This window comes from Lathyrus oleraceus, chromosome 7 (genome assembly GCF_024323335.1).
Source record: "Lathyrus oleraceus cultivar Zhongwan6 chromosome 7, CAAS_Psat_ZW6_1.0, whole genome shotgun sequence".
Taxonomy (NCBI): Eukaryota; Viridiplantae; Streptophyta; class Magnoliopsida; order Fabales; family Fabaceae; genus Lathyrus; species Lathyrus oleraceus.
The window spans coordinates 150,597,424-150,613,940 of NC_066585.1; positions in this window are offsets into that span (position 1 = coordinate 150,597,424).

The window sequence follows — 16,517 nt, forward strand, 5'->3', positions numbered from 1 at the left end:
TATGGCACACTAATACTAACACTAACCATTAACCATTAACATTTAATTCTTGCACTTTACATTTATGAAATGTACTATTCTTGTACATATTATTCATTTGCTTTTGCCCTTTGCTCATTTAAGCACATGTTTATGTTAATGCAATTTGCCTTTTGCTCACTTGAGCACATAATTGTGTATATATTATTGTGCTTGTGCTTTTGTTTTGATTGTTGTGGACCAAATGCAAAAAATGGACAAAAAGGACTTAGATTCTAGGACATTCCCTATGCAAAATGGAGTAAAAAGGCCTTAATGTTGAAGATGGATTAGAAGGACCAAATGTCTAAACTCACTCTTGTCCATTCTTGATTTACTTCATGGAAATTTTTGATGTGTGTGCTTTTGTGCTAGGGATTCCTATTTGAGCCAAATTGAAGAACCGTTGTCATGTGCTTCAAAAGTGAAAGATACAAGAGCCATTGGAGGATTCCTAAGAGCTTTGATTGCTTGATTGATTGCTTGAGTATACACTTATTTGCTGGCTTATTTCAAAGGATGGGAGCTACTTAGATCATCAATATGATCTCAAGAAGGGAACTCCATTTGTGGTCTTATTTCTTCTCCTTCATCTCTTGTATGATTAGGACTTTAGCCATTCTTCTTCTTCCCTCCACTCTAACCCAAGCCAAAACTTTTATGCAAACATTAACACTTGTTTTCAAACATTAGAAACCTAAGCATTATGCTTTTGATTTTCAAACTTTCTTTTCATAGCACTTATTTTGAATTGAATCCTTAAGTCAACTTTGACCATATTTTGTAAATACTTTTCATTGGTAAATATAACTCATTCAAATGCTTTTTGTGGTTTCAATGGCCACTTTCTTATCAAAAATTTTCATAACCTTTAGCTATTAGGTTTGAGTTATCCTTGAGGTAGATGTAACACTCACCTATATCCTTAGTGATGGACAATGAGTCTTCCATGCTTATTATAGGGTTAACCCCTCACTAGCATGTTGAAGCTATCCTCACATGGTGGATTTGTGGTTTTAGGTTAAGTTTTCTCCCTTGGATAACAAAAGACCTTAAGGCTTTTGGACCAATCAATTCACCAACTTGTTTTGAGATTTTTACCCCGAACTACGAGGTTTTGATCCTAATCTCTTTTAAGATGGTACGTAGGCAATGGGTTTATCCATTCAAACACAAAATTGTAAATAATTTGTATATTCTTTTCTCATCCCCCCAATCATGTTTGCACAAACAAATTTTCACAAAAATACCAACCTTACAACAAGTGTGAAAAGGGCTCCCTAGGAGTACCTAGGATGTTTTGGGTGCTTAACACCTTCCCATTGCATAACCAACCCCCTTACCCCCGATCTCTGACATTTTTATTAGTTTTTGATTCAATAAAACTTCTCGGTTTTTGTTCGCTTTCTAACCTTTCCTTTGGATAAATAGAAGTGCGGTGGCGACTCGACTTGTATGGTTTACTTTTGATTTAATCAATAAGTCTAAAGGTAACGAATACCCTGCTACAGAAAAGTGGCGACTCTGCTGGGGATACTCTACTGGGTTTTGCCTACTTTTCATATTTGCTGTATTGTATTTTATATTATTTTGTGACATATTTTTGTGCAATTTGGGATTACTGTATTGTATGTAATGATTGAATTGCTTGATATATTAATTGCTTGTGTGCTTGGTGATCTTTGTGAGATGAGTTCTATACCCGAACTCGAGTGCACTTAGGATAGGAGAATGACATAGTCTTGTTAACTTGTGTGGAGTTATTCCTTAGCAAGTTGACTTGCAAGCCCATTCACTTGGTGGAGGTCTTGTTGGGATCAATAATGTCACACGAGTAGTCGTGGTTAGGCATTACTTTTTCCAATATAGACCTTAGAAGCCAATGACCTTAGTTTACCAAGCCCATCTTGGCCTATTCTTAGGATGTAGTGCGAAGGTCATTCAAGTGTAAGATTTGATACGATTGTTACGCGATACTACACTCATAAGAGACTCTCTTGAGAATATTTTTGGAATACGAGTAGTCGTTTATCCGATAATATCCGAAAGATGGGATGATGACTATGTGAACCTCTTGTAGAACATGTTTGGCAGGTTTAAACCCTAGTACACTCCCTTTGGGTGGTTCTTAACCAAGACTCCATGCTCGTGACTTGCAACAAACCCTTGATTCATGGTTGATCCGTTCTTGTGTATCCTTAATATCAATGGAACTTGGGTGTTGATAAGGTGTAAACCATAATCCACAAAAATTGATGATTGATATTAAGGATGACTTGATCCATCCCATGACCTTTGTGTGGTGTGCTTTGCTTGATCCTTGAGTGTGATTGTTGCATCCATGCATTCATGCACCCATTTGCATCCATATCATCAATAATGAGAAAATTTTCAAGGAACTTAAGAGGTCTATTTGCAAATTTTCAGACATGGATAGACAAAGAAGGAATACGAAGAAGTACAGTTTCAGACAATCCGACTTGAAAGAGCTAAGGAATTTGAAATCCTATGTATTAGATCCCTTGGATTTCAAGGCTCGTCATTGGAAGCTTCTATCTATTCTTGCTACTCGAGTGGATGAAGGTATGATGAGTGTATTGGTGCAGTTTTATGATCCCTTATACCGTTGTTTCACATTTCCGGATTTCTAGCTTTTGCCCACGCTTGAGGAGTATGCCTATCTTATAGGTATACCTATCCTAGACCAGTTGTCGTTCAGTGGCTTAGAGAGGGTTCCTACTTCTCAAGAGATAGCTGATATGTTGCATATAGATGAATCTCTTATTGGTGCTCATATGACTACCAAAGGTGGAATTCAAGGTCTCCCTTCTGAGTTCCTCATTACTCAAGCTACTATGTATGGGAAGGCCATGAGTGAGGACGCCTTTGAAGCCATATTTGTACTTCTCATTTATGGGCTAGTGTTATTCCCCAACATTGACAAGTTTGTGGATGTGAACGCTATTAGGATTTTCTCTACTCTTAATCCCGTTCCGACTCTATTGGGTGACACTTATTTCTCTTTGCATATGAGGAATGCAAAGGGTGGTGGTACCATTGTGTGTTGTTTGCCTCTGTTGTACAAGTGGTTTATTTCGCACTTGCCGCAGACGGTCGTCTTCAAGGAGAACAAAGGATGTCTACGGTGGTCCACGAGACTTATGTCTCTCACTAATGATGATATCTTTTGGTACAACCGTGTATATGATGGTGTGCAGATTATCGACTCTTGTGGTGAATTCTCCAATGTGCCTCTTCTTGGTACATGTGGTGGGATTAACTACAACCCTATCTTGGCACGTCGTCAGCTTGGGTTCCCCCTAAAGGATAAGCCTAATAACATTCTGTTAGAAGGTGTGTTCTTCCAGGAGGGTAAAGATCCCCAAGGCTTGAAGGGCAGAATGGTTCGCGCTTGGGGCAAGATCCATAGGAAGGGAAGGAAAGAGCTTGGTCCGAAGAACTGTATTGCTTTGGAACCCTACACCTCGTGGGTTAGGAGGAGAGCTTCCGAGTACCTCATGCCTTATGAGTATCCGAGACCTACACCTTTAGTTGTGGTTGGGCCCTCAACCCTCCCTGACCAAGGAGTAGAGGAGTTGAGAGAAGAAGACCGTTCACGTGCTTGGATCCGTGAACGAGAGGAGCTACTTCAGCAACTTAGAGAGAAGGATGCTTTGATAGAATTTCTTGAGCATCAGGTTATCGATGAGCCTGATGATGTGTTGACTTCTCTTCTTCCTCAGTCTTCCAAGTTTTGGAAGAGGAAGTACGATCGACTCGCCGAAGAGAAGGCAAATATGGAGGCAGCCTATGAGAGGGAGGTGAAGAGGCTTCGTGCAGCTTATCTTCCAGTCTCCAGAGCTTTAGACGATTGCTTCTAGGGTTCCATAGGATGTTCATTTTCCTTCTCTCTTGTATTGTATTTGGTTACCAAGACTGTACTTCTTTGGTGTAAAAATATTTTCCAGATATTATTGATGTGATGTTTCCATATATGTCTAAATAATTAATATTTTCAATATTTGCAAATAGGACTCTAAAGTTCCTCTGATTAAAAAATAAATCATACGCACAAGCATTGCATGCATCATGTGCATAAGCAGGTTTTGTTTCAGGCTTCTTGTTCAATGGTCTAACTCTGTTCTTCATTTATTTTGAAGACAAGCTGACTCATCGGTACTACACTCGAGCCAATGCTTCAAGACTATTGGATCATCTAGAGCAAGAGAATCGTGAACTCAAGAAGGAAGTGGCCAGATTGACTGCCCTAGTGGAGCCTTTCATGGCCGCCAAAGCCAGTCGTCTCTGACGCCTTCAACTCCTCCTCAGAGGATAGTCATCTCTGAAATTGCCTCTTCAACGGTGCCTGCGGCCAGCGCCCATTTTGCACCAACTGCTATGCCAGCCGGATTTCCCTGGGGGATGCCCGCCAACTTTGTTCCTGAGGATCTTGCCCCCACATTTGCTTCTCTGCCGGCATCTAGCCCGGTCCTCGTCGTTCCACCTCCTGTTAGGGGTGGCAATTGGATCCATTAAGGTAAAATCCATCCAATCCATCCATCAAAAAATCCATCCAATCCATCCACTACATAAAAATTAAGTTAACGGATTGATCTAATCCATCCATTTATAAGCATGGATTGATCTAATCCATCCAACACATTTTAATGATCCAATGGATTTTTTTATCTAATTTTAAAAAAATAATTTTTTTCAAATATTAAAAAATAAATTTTGAAAATCAAAAAATAATTATTTTTTTCGAAAAAAAATCATATTTTTTTGAAAAAATAAAAAATAAAAAATATTTTTTTTTCGAAAATAAATATTTTTTTTTTGAAAATACAAAAAATCGGCTTTTTCCAAAAATTTAAAAATCATTTTTTTGAAAAATACCAAAATTTGATTTTATTTTTGAAAATTTTACTTTTTTACGAATATAAAAAAATTATTTTTTTTCGAAAATAAAAAAACGATTTTTAAATTATTTTTTTCGAAAATACAAAAAATATATTTTTTTTGAAAAAAAAATGTTTTTTCTCAAAAAAAAACTGATATTATTTTATTGAAAAAAAATAAAAAACTTTTTGAAAAAAATAAATTTTTCAAAAAAATAAGTCATTTTTTTCAAAAAAAAAATGGATGGATGGATATCCATCCACTAAAAATATGATAATGGATGGATTGGATGGATTTTATTCTTAATGGATGGATTTGATTGGGTATTTTTAAAAAACTTTTAGTGGATTGCTAATGGACTAATGGATTGTTTTGATCCATCTATTAACTATCCAATCCATCCATTTTGCCACCCCTACCTCCTGTCGTGCATACTATGCCAAGAGTAGACGACACCATCTACCACTCTGAGCCGTCTGAGGGCCCAAATGTCTATGAAAAGATGGACGTTATGAACGATCCGTTTCGTAAGCTCCGCAAGGAACTCAAAACTCTCAGAGGAAATGACCTCTTTGGCAAGTCTGCTGCTGAACTCTGCCTAGTCCCAAACGTCAAAATCCTTGTAAAGTTCAAAGTACCTGACTTTGAAAAGTACAAGGGAAATACTTGCCCTCTCAGCCACCTGGTTATGTATGCAAGGAAGATGTCGACTCAGACCGATAACGATCAACTCCTTATTCACTATTTCCAGGACAGTTTGTCCGGTGCTGCCCTGAGATGGTATATGAGCTTGGACAACGCGAACATCCGATCCTTCAATGACCTTGGCGAGGCCTTCGTCAAGCAATACAAGTATAATGTGGATATGGCTCCCGATAGGGATCAATTGAGAGCCATGTCCCAAAAGGACAAGGAAACTTTCAAAGAGTACGCCCAGAGGTGGCGAGAGCTAGCAGCACAGATTGTGCCTCCGCTGGAAGAGAAAGAAATGACCAAGATCTTCCTGAAGACCTTAAGCTCATTTTACCATGAGCGGATGACTGCCAGGGCTCCTTCTGATTTCACCGAGATGGTGAACATGGGTATGCGTTTGGAGGAAGGAGTCAGGGAAGGGCGCCTGACTAGAGAAAAAGGCTCTTCTGCCAAACGATATGGGGCGTTTGGAAAGAAGAAAGATGGCGAGGCACATGCTGTGACCTCCCATATCAAATCAAGAAGACCCTCAGTAAGGAGGAAGACCGTGCGTCCTGCCGGTAATCAGCATCAGGTGGCTCACATAACACCTATTTTCAGAGAAATTCAGCACTATCAGCACAATAATAACCAGCAACAACAACATCAACAATATCAACATCAACAACACTGTCCTCAACAGCAGGCCTACCGACCTTGAAACAATAATCAGACTAGTACTAGCTATGAGAGGAAGAGGGTCACCTTTGATCCTATTCCCATGACCTATGCATAGCTATATCCTTCTTTGATAGAGAGGAAACTGATTACTCCATGAGACCCACCGGCTATACCTACCAACCCTGTGTGGTGGTATAAGCCCGAGTTACATTGTGTTTATCATTCCGGTGCTCCCGGACATGATGTGGAAAACTGTTACCCGTTGAAGACCAAGGTTCAAGACCTTGTGAGAAGTGGTATCTTGTGTTTCGAGGACGTAGGTCCCAATGTGAAGAAGAACCCATTGCCCAAGCATGGGAAATCCTCTGTCAACATGGTCCAGGGCTGCCCTGTTAAATATAAGGTCAAGTATGTCAGCCATATTCGACAGTCATTGGTCGAGATGCACAAACTGTTGTGTGAATACAATCATTACGAGCACAACCATGACAGATGCCGTGTTTGCACTGTCAATCAGAGAGGATGTCGCCAAGTCCGTAAAGACATCCAAGAAATGATGGATGAAGGTGTAATTGAAATACTTCAGAATCGTGATGGTGATGATGAAGTCAATGTGATATCTCTAGTATTTCGGATCCCAGAGCCTGTTGTCATCCGGTATGATGGCAGCAAACAAAAGGCTTCTCCCTCTTTGATAATTAAACCAGTTGTCCCTGTGCCATATTCTTCTGATAAAGCAGTCCCCTATCGTTAAAATGATGTGGCATTGGAAGATGGGAAAAAGGTGCCTCTGCCCTCTACCTCTGTTGTTAATATCGCCGACGTCAGCGGCCTGACTCATAGTGGTCGTGTTTTCTCGGCTCCGCCGAAACCCCAGGCTGACGTCCGAAGGACTGATGTTGCTGATTATGTTGTGTGCCCGATTGGAAATGCTGTTATTGCTCCGAATCCGGCACTTGTTGCCAATAAACCTGCCACCGTTGTGAGAACTCCTGTCTCTGCTGGCCATAATGGCACCATGAAAAAAGACTGTGATGAGATGTTGAGGCTCATCAAGAGGAGTGAATACAACGTTGTAGATCAGCTTCTACAAACGCCATCAAAGATCTTTGTGTTATCTTTGCTTATGAACTCAGAACCACACCGTGAAGCTTTGCAGAATGTGTTGGATGTGGCGTATGTAGATCATGACCTCACAATAGAACAGTTCGATAGTATTATTACAAACATTACCGCTTGTACCAATCTGAGTTTTTGTGATGCTGATCTCCCTGAGGAGGGAAGAGACCATAATTTGTCACTTCACATATCTATGAGCTGCAGATGATGCCATGTCTAATGTGCCGGTAGACACTAGATCATCACTGAATGTGTTACCAAAATCCACTCTGGCTAGATTGTCATACCAGGGGCCTCCAATGAGGCAGAGTGGAATGGTTGTTAAAGCTTTTGATGGATCCCGCAAAACTGTGATTGCAGAGGTTGAACTCCCAGTCAAGATTGGACCAAGTGATTTCCATATCACTTTTCAGGTCATGGATATCCACCCATCATATAGCTGTCTGTTGGGCAGACCATGGATTCACGAGGCAGGCGTCGTGACATCCACCTTACACCAGAAATTGAAATTTGTCAAAAACAAAAAGCTGGTGGTGGTAGGGGAGAGAAGGCTCTCCTGGTTAGCCATTTGTCTTCCTTTTCTTACATAGATGTTGAGGATGAAGTTGGGACGTTGTTCCAAGCTTTATCTATTGTTGAGCCTTCTAAGAAAGGAACTTCTTCATTTGCGTCCTACAATGATGCTAAGTTGGCCATTGAGCATGGCACAACTACTGGTTTGGGACAAATGATCAAGATGGAAGACAATAAATCCCGGGATGGCATAGGGTATTCTTCTGGAACTTTCGACAGGCATGGGCTGTTTCAGAGTAGTGGGTTCATCCATACTGTCCAAGACGAGGAAGCTGCTGCTATTATGGAAGAGGATGCAGAGGAAGATTCTGGCAACTTTGTCATCCCTTGAGGGGTCTGCAATAACTGGGTCGCTGTTGATGTTCCAACAGTTGTCCATAAGTCAACGTAATGTTCATTTTGTTTAAAAACCCTCCTCCCATGCCAAAAGGAGGAGTGATGACATTGTTGGCTCATAAATACAATGATATTTTCATTCAATAAATTCATGTTAAATGTTTGTTTTTCCAATTATTTTCACTTTTTGCTTTTTGCATGAAATTGGTGATCACATAAAACCTTAAAAATAGAATAAAATCAATATTTTCATCTGCATGATGGTTTGCCTTGTTTGAATTCTAAAATCTCTTTTATATCCAAAATCATTATGCAGGTTGATCAAATCCATTGAACATAATGATCCAACACCATCTCCCAACTTTGAGATCCTGGTATTTGAGGCCGAAGAAGGTGATGTTGGTTAAAAATGATGAATGAATACATCAATGTATGGATGCACAAACATATGAGGTTCAAAGGTTCGACGTCACGGGCATGGAGTCATAGTTTCAACCATACCAAAGGGTATGTACTAATGTTTTTGTACCTGTAGAACAAGGTCCTAAGAAGGTTCCCAAAGCCATTGATCCATCTTTTGGATATTACAAGCACACTGATTACCCAGGAATCAATAATATTCTCAAGAGAACCTTGTCTGAGTGTAGCATCACGCATCAAGTATTTCGGGTTTACACCTTCATAGCCATCGCACTACATCCTAAAAGGCCAAGTGGAGTAAAAGGATACTAAATTCCTCAATTTCTCAAGCTCCCGGGTCAAAAGTAGCAATGCTTTCACAATTACTCGTTTAACAAAGACTACCCTAAAGGGGCTTCCACTGAGTCGGGGATTCTCAAGTCAGCTTGTTCGAAATTACTCCACCCAAGCTTTCTCGACTATACCACCCTCTTATCTTAGTTATGTACTCAAGTTCGGTTAAGACATATCTCACCATATATTAATCACCAAAAGAAACCCAAACAATATAATAACACAAATATATACAAGATAGGCTTAACCCTCTTGGGGATGTCCCTAGTGAAGTCGCCATTTCTATCGCGGTGAGAATTAGAGACCAAGCTATTAAGTTAACTTGACTTGCAAAACAAAATGTCACCACCGAACTTTAATTTATCCAAGGGAAGGGGAAAAGATCAAATAACTCATAAATATGCAATGCGAAACAATCCAATAAAGAGATCAAAGATTCAGGGGTTTGTTATGAAAAAGGAAGGTAATAGCACCCTAATCATCTATAGTATCCTATAGGAACCTCTTGAGATATTTTTGTTTGGTTGTTTTTGTTTGCTAAAGATTGGGGAGATAAGATGAGAAATGTGTTTTATTATTTTTTTGATTTGAAAAGACATAAAGTCTTGTGTCTACGTACCAATGAAGGATCAAAATCTTGTAGTTTGGGATACAAATAACAAAAGGGTTTGTTTAGTTGATTTTAGAAGAAGAGACAAGTTGCCATCTTAAGGATAATACTCATCTAAACCACAAAAAAAAATGAGAATATGGATCTTTGCATCATTATGAAGGAAGGGCTCCAACTTGGATATAGAATCTACTAGTATGCCACTAACTCTTTCGTGTGGAAAAGAATCAACATCAATTTCAACCATTGTTATGGGGTAAGAGATTTATATCTCAACTATAAAGATGATTCATGTCTAGTCTCTTTTGAGAAAGGGTTTAAAAATGAAAAAGTCAAGTGGCTAAATTTCTGAATGAGATTTGTGTGTTTTAATCTTATAGAAAGAGTTTGATATGCTTAAAGTGTTTTTGAAGCATTTATGAAGAAAGAAAGTTTGAAAATTCAATGACCTAAAGTCAAGGTTTTTTTATGAAATAAGTTCAAGTTTGAAAAATCCTAAGATTGGACTAGGGTTTAGAAGAGGGCTAAAGGACACAAGGTGGGTAAATGAAGCTACAAACACACACAATGAATATGCACATGACAATACGTCAACTATAATCCCTTTTTCTTGGATTGAAACATAAGCATAAGTGTTATGCAATGGATTAACAATATGCACTAAGTAAGCATATGAAAAAAATCACTATCATGTATCAAGCTTAAACATCTTAAGGCACAAATAAAGGCCATCAATAAAGAATAGAGCAAAAGGCATGGCATAAAGAGTAGTTCATAACACATGCATCATACAAGCATACAAGAAAACAAGCAAAAACGCCTCAAGAATAATTTTGTAAAGTTCATCAAGTCAAAACATCAAACAAAATGTATCATGACATCAATCACAAGACATGTAAAGCAATGGTCGAGACATTTTAAAAGTGGAACTATAAGAAGCATATAAGCATGTTAAACCTTAAACAACTATGTCATGCATCAAGACTAAATCAATGTTTAGGAGCAAGTTCAAAGCACATAAAAGTATCATTTTATGACAAAAGTTCACCTCATACAAGGGTTCAATTCATTAGGGTTCATGCCTCTAAGGTTCATATATTAGGGTTTCAAAGCAAGTCATCAACCATAAACATCCATGTACTTCAAGCACGAATCAAATAAACAAGTTATCATCAAGTCTAAGTCCAAGTATAATCAAGGTGTTCAACACATATGGATCAAAATGTGAGCAAATTAATCATGGGAAAAATTGAATCAAAGCATACTTAAATGAAAAAATAAAAAGGAATAAATAACAAAGTTTTTTTTTTGGATTTTTTAATATAAAATTAAAAACTAAATAACAAAATAAATGAGCTTTTTATGAGGGAGCTCATGTTCAAAACAAACATAATGGTAACAATAATGAGTGAAAATGATGATTTTATGAGGGAGTTCAAAATGAACTTTTTTTTACCGAACGGAGTGTGTCCGTTGCACCTTCAAAAGCACTTCCAGATGAGAAATAATGATCCCTCTAGCTTTCTTGAGTGAAAATATGGAAAGAGTGCAAGAATGATTCAATGTTATTTCTTGATTGATGATAAATGTTTTTGTGTGTTGGAGCATTGCAATGAGACCTCTTTTTATAGTGAATGGATTCATATTTGGTGCAGTGGTTATTGTTATTGTTTGATGGACTTTGGATAAAATCTAAAAAAATGGTGAAAATTACAAAGTGCTTTTGCTTTTGGTGTTTAGATAGAGTAAGATCAAAGCAAGATCTATTTACAAAGCTCCAAGCAAAAGTGGTTGAGAAAAGTGATCTTTATGGAAATGGCAATGAAGCTTTATGGAAAAATGATCCATGAATGGTATGTTGTTTGGATAATGGTGCAAGCCCTTATGTAATGCATCAATGATTTGTGTAAAATACTCATTATGCCGAGATTTAGAAGCACGATAGACTGCAAAGTAAGATCTTGAGGTTTGGCTTTGGTTTGAACATGAAACTTGACATGAAGATAGACTTTCAATTTTGCATAACATGGTGACTTTCCTTCTTCGAAACTCCTAGCTCAAGTGATGAAAATGAGATGGGATCTTAGGGGTAAAAATTAGGGTATTATAGATTCCCCTATTTAAGTTTCTTCGATCCGAAGATATAAAGATTGACATTTTCGTCTCAACGAGATAGGAGAGACTTAAATACAAACATGCACATTTTTTGCCCCTAAGATGCCACAAAATGATATGATATGATATGAATGCAAACAAAGATTTTGTGGGGAATAATACCATATGGGAATAAAAAACAAACTCATCTATTGTGAAATGATTAATATTACTGGGAAAGGATTGTAACTTCGTTGTAAAAAAAAAATTGATTTTAACAATTGGAAAGATAGGAACTTCACTGGGGAAGAGATTGTCAACTACCAATCGTAAGTTAGCTTCACATGGGAGATAAATATCACCTACTACCAAACATATGGTAGCCTAAGAAAAGGTGATAAAATCAAGAAAAATATTGGATCACAACATATTCCTCAAATAAAGAGATGACCGCCTGTTCAAATAACGAGTTCAATTGAAGAATAACAAACTTCCATTAACATAATATGATTTAGTTTCAGTAACTAAATAATCCACTCAGAAAAAGTAAATAAACATCCCTAACGCTCCGGGTTGTAAGCCACGAACGGGTCTCAGTCTCTTCTTTAATCAAGTTTTCCACTTAAAAAGGATAGAATAAACCTCCTCAACGCTTCATGTCAACAGCCACGAACGGGTCGCAGTTTCTTCTTTAATCAAGCCTTCCATTAAAAAGGGTAATAAACCTCCCCACGATTCTGGTCATAAACCACGAACGGTTCGTAGTTTCTTCTTTAATCAAGTCTTCCACTTGAAAAGAATAAGCAAACAAGCTCCTTAAAGGGTAACCATTTTTTGAATTGATAACTTCACCGGGGATCTTTAAAAAAGATGTGGGTTAGTTAATTTTCTAAATGGATTTGTCAGATAAATAGAAAATCATATGTATGGATCTTCATCAAACTTTTCACCCGCATTTACCGGGGAGATAACCATAATTTTATAACAGGCTTACTGGGGAAGCTGCCATTAGTCGTGGTTTACATTGCATGAAGTAAATAAAACACTTGTAATAATCTTTGACAAACTCCTCTGGCAGATATTTCCAGAGAGATAACCATCCGATGAAAGGAAAATTGATATGTTGATCTTCAAACTTCTCTAACGAAAACTTCCCAGAGAGATAGACATTTGATGAAGGGTAATTTGAGGTATTGATAGCTTCATTTGGGACAAACAAACTTATCGGGAAGAGATTATCATTTGTCATTCACAAGGAAATCCAAGAACAAAATAATCTTCTCAAATAAAGAGATCACCACTTGTTGTTGGTATAAACTTCAAGGGAGTGTTATAACACCAATGTTGGGGGAATAAAATTCATCTTTAATGGGGAACCACCAATATATTCTTCCTGAGGGGACAAAGTATTCAAAGGTGCAAAATAAATGCACTCTCAATCCAGGTTTAACATCCTAGAGAGACTCAATCATTAAAATTGTTAGAGATCGAGTTCAATCCAGGAATAAACTGGAAAGAAACTGTCAAACAAGACACTACCTAACGAGGAACGAAACCTAATAGGGGATTTTCCTGATCCATAGACGGAAAGGAAAGCAAAAGAAAAATCTTCCACGAGGGATAACTCAGTGGGGAAATAGAAAGGGTATACACTTTCTGCTTAAGATTGACAACTCTATTGGAGAAAAGAAAAGTATCACTTGGGGAGAAACATAACCAAGGTGAAGTAATCACATCAAGAAAATGCGAAATGAATATGACTATGAATTTAGCTACGCATGATCTATGTATTCATGTATGTGTGTTATGTTTATGCTGACAAAACAGACACAACAGTTAAACTGGTGATGAAATAAACATCACAATATAACTGGATATTCGGCTAGCCATCATTGGAGATGAACAACACCGAGGAAAAATCCTGACAATCTTTGTCTAATCAAAAAGGATAACCACACGAACTCCGTTTCAGCTGGAGGTTCCAGGCTCCGGATTCAACTGAGGATGAAGTAAATTATGTATTCTGCTGAGGAAGAAAGCCACACTCAATTGGGGAAGAAACCCCCACTCAGCTGGAGGAACCTGTATCAATGCTTGGTTGAGGAATTAGGCTTAGTACTTCATTGGGGAACGTTAAGTCCCAATGACATCAACTGGGGGATACTGACTCATACACCTTAACATGTCATAGAAAATTTGAAGTAAAGATACATCATCTGGGGATACTTGAAAGGCAGGTCAAAAAAATACGTAGTCCTATATTTTGAGGTTTAACCGTTCTTGGAGAAACTGTTGATATTCCTTCTTATATTCACAAATCAAAGGAAAACACACACATTTCTTTCAAAAACAAAAACTTTTGTTTCAAGACTTGCTATCTAAAGTAAAAATGACATATTGCAAGATAAAATAAAATAAGAATTACAAATAAATGGATAAAGTCTCAAATTTTATTGAAGGAATGGTAATCAGCAAATGGTGTGATTCCATGGATCATTTATAAAATTTTGCGAAATGGCAATTAAAGGGAAAGGCTACATTAAAATGCGATGACCACTATTATCCCTAAATTTTTTTTGAATTCCAAACATTTTTTAGCTTCCGACTGAGAGCCATTTGATTGAGAACTCTTGATGGATGAGGTTGCCTTAGATGACCCAATCTAGCCTGATGCAGTTACTTGCCATTATCCCTAACTTTTACCTAGATTGCTCTTTCAGGTTTTCAATCTACCAAGACGATTATTTCTGTTTATGTCTCTAATTTTTGCCTGGACCGCCCTTTCGGGTTTTCAGTCCACCGAGACGCTCATTTTTTGCCTAAGCCGCCCTTTCGGGTTTTCAACTTAGCGAGTTGTTATTTTATTTTTGTTAGGCGAAGTATTTATTGACTGCATCAACATTTACAGGACGAGGGAGCTCCTCACCATCCATAGTCGCAAGAATTAATGCACCACCAAAAAAGGCTTTCTTGACAACATATGACCCATCATAATTAGAATTTCACTTGCCCCTAGAATTAGAAATGAAAGATTGGATCTTTTTAAGCACGAGGTCCTCTTCTCTGAATACGCGAGGTCATACCTTTTTGTCAAAAGCTTTCTTCATTCTTTGCTGATACAAATGACCATGGCATAAAGTTGTCATCCTCTTTTCTTCAATCAGATTCAATTTATCATACCTGCTCTGACACCATTCAACCTCAGATAAATTAGCTTCCATCAAGACTCTCATTGACGGGATCTCAACTTTAATTGGGAGCAATGCTTTCATGCCATATACCAAAGAGAAATGAGTTGCCCCTGTTGAAGTGTGGATATATGTGTGATACCCATATAAAGCAAAGGGGATAACCTCATGCCAGTCTTTATAAGTCACAACCATCTTTTGAATAATCTTCTTTATGTTCTTGTTTCTAGCTTCGACAACACCATTCATCTTGGGTCTGTAAGGAGAAGAGTTATGGTGTTCAACTTTAAACTCTGCACACATCTCTTTCATCATTTTGTTGTTCAAGTTTAATCCACTATCAGTGATGATATTTCTTGGAACACCATAACGGCAGATTAGTTGATTTTTGATAAACCGGACAACCACTTTCTTGGTGACATTGGCATATGACGCTGCTTCAACCCATTTGGTAAAGTAGTCAATGGCCACCAATGTGAAATGATGTTCGTTCGAAGCTTTAGGCTCAATCATTCTAATAATATCAATTCCCCACATGGAGAAAGGGAAAGGAGAAGAAATAACGTTGAGAAACGTTGGAGGTACATGAATCTTGTCGACATAGATCTGGCATTTGTGACATGTCTTCACATATTTTCAACAATCGGACTCCATTTTCAACCAATAATATCCTGCCCTTAACATTTTCTTCGCCATTGTGTGTCTATTGGCATGAGTACCAAAGGATCCTTCATGAATCGCTTTCATTAACATGTCAACTTCGTGTATATCCACGCATATGGGCAAGACAATGTCGAAATTTCTTTTATACAGTACGTCATCATTCAAAAAGAAGTTACCAACCAATCTTCTCAAAGTTTTCATGTCTTTATTCGATGCCCCAAGTGGGTACTCTTGCTTTTGAATAAAGCATTTGATATCCTGATACCACGACTTATCATATTTGACATCTTCTACTGAAAACACATGAGCATGTCTGTCAAAGCATATAACATCAATTTTGAGCACATCATTCCACCGGTTCACAACAATCATAAAGTAAAAAGCGGCTAATGCATCTGCCATTTGATTTTCTTCACGGGTAATATGATGAAGCTCAATTTCATTGAACAAGGTTGACAACCTCCTCGCATAATATTTGTAGGGGATTAAACCGAGTTGACGAGTTTCCCACTCTCCTTTGATCTGATTGATTACCAAAGTCGAGTCTCCATACACATCCAGAATCTTAATTCTCAAGTCGATAGCTTCTTCGAGACCCATAATGCAAGCCTCATACTCCTCCATGTTATTTGTATAATTGAATGCCAACCTTGTGGTAAAAGGAATGTGAGAACCATAAGGAGTAACAATGGGGGACCCAATTCCATTACCGTAAGCATTAACAACTCCATCAAATATCAATCCCCAATGGGACCCCGACTATGGCCCTTTATCTGGCAATGGTTCATCATAGTCTTTTGCCTTTAAATACATCACATCTTCATTCGGGAAGTCAAACTTGATAGATTAGTAATCATCAATGGGCCGGTGAGCCAAAATGGTCAGCTAAGATACTCCTTTTGATGGCTTTC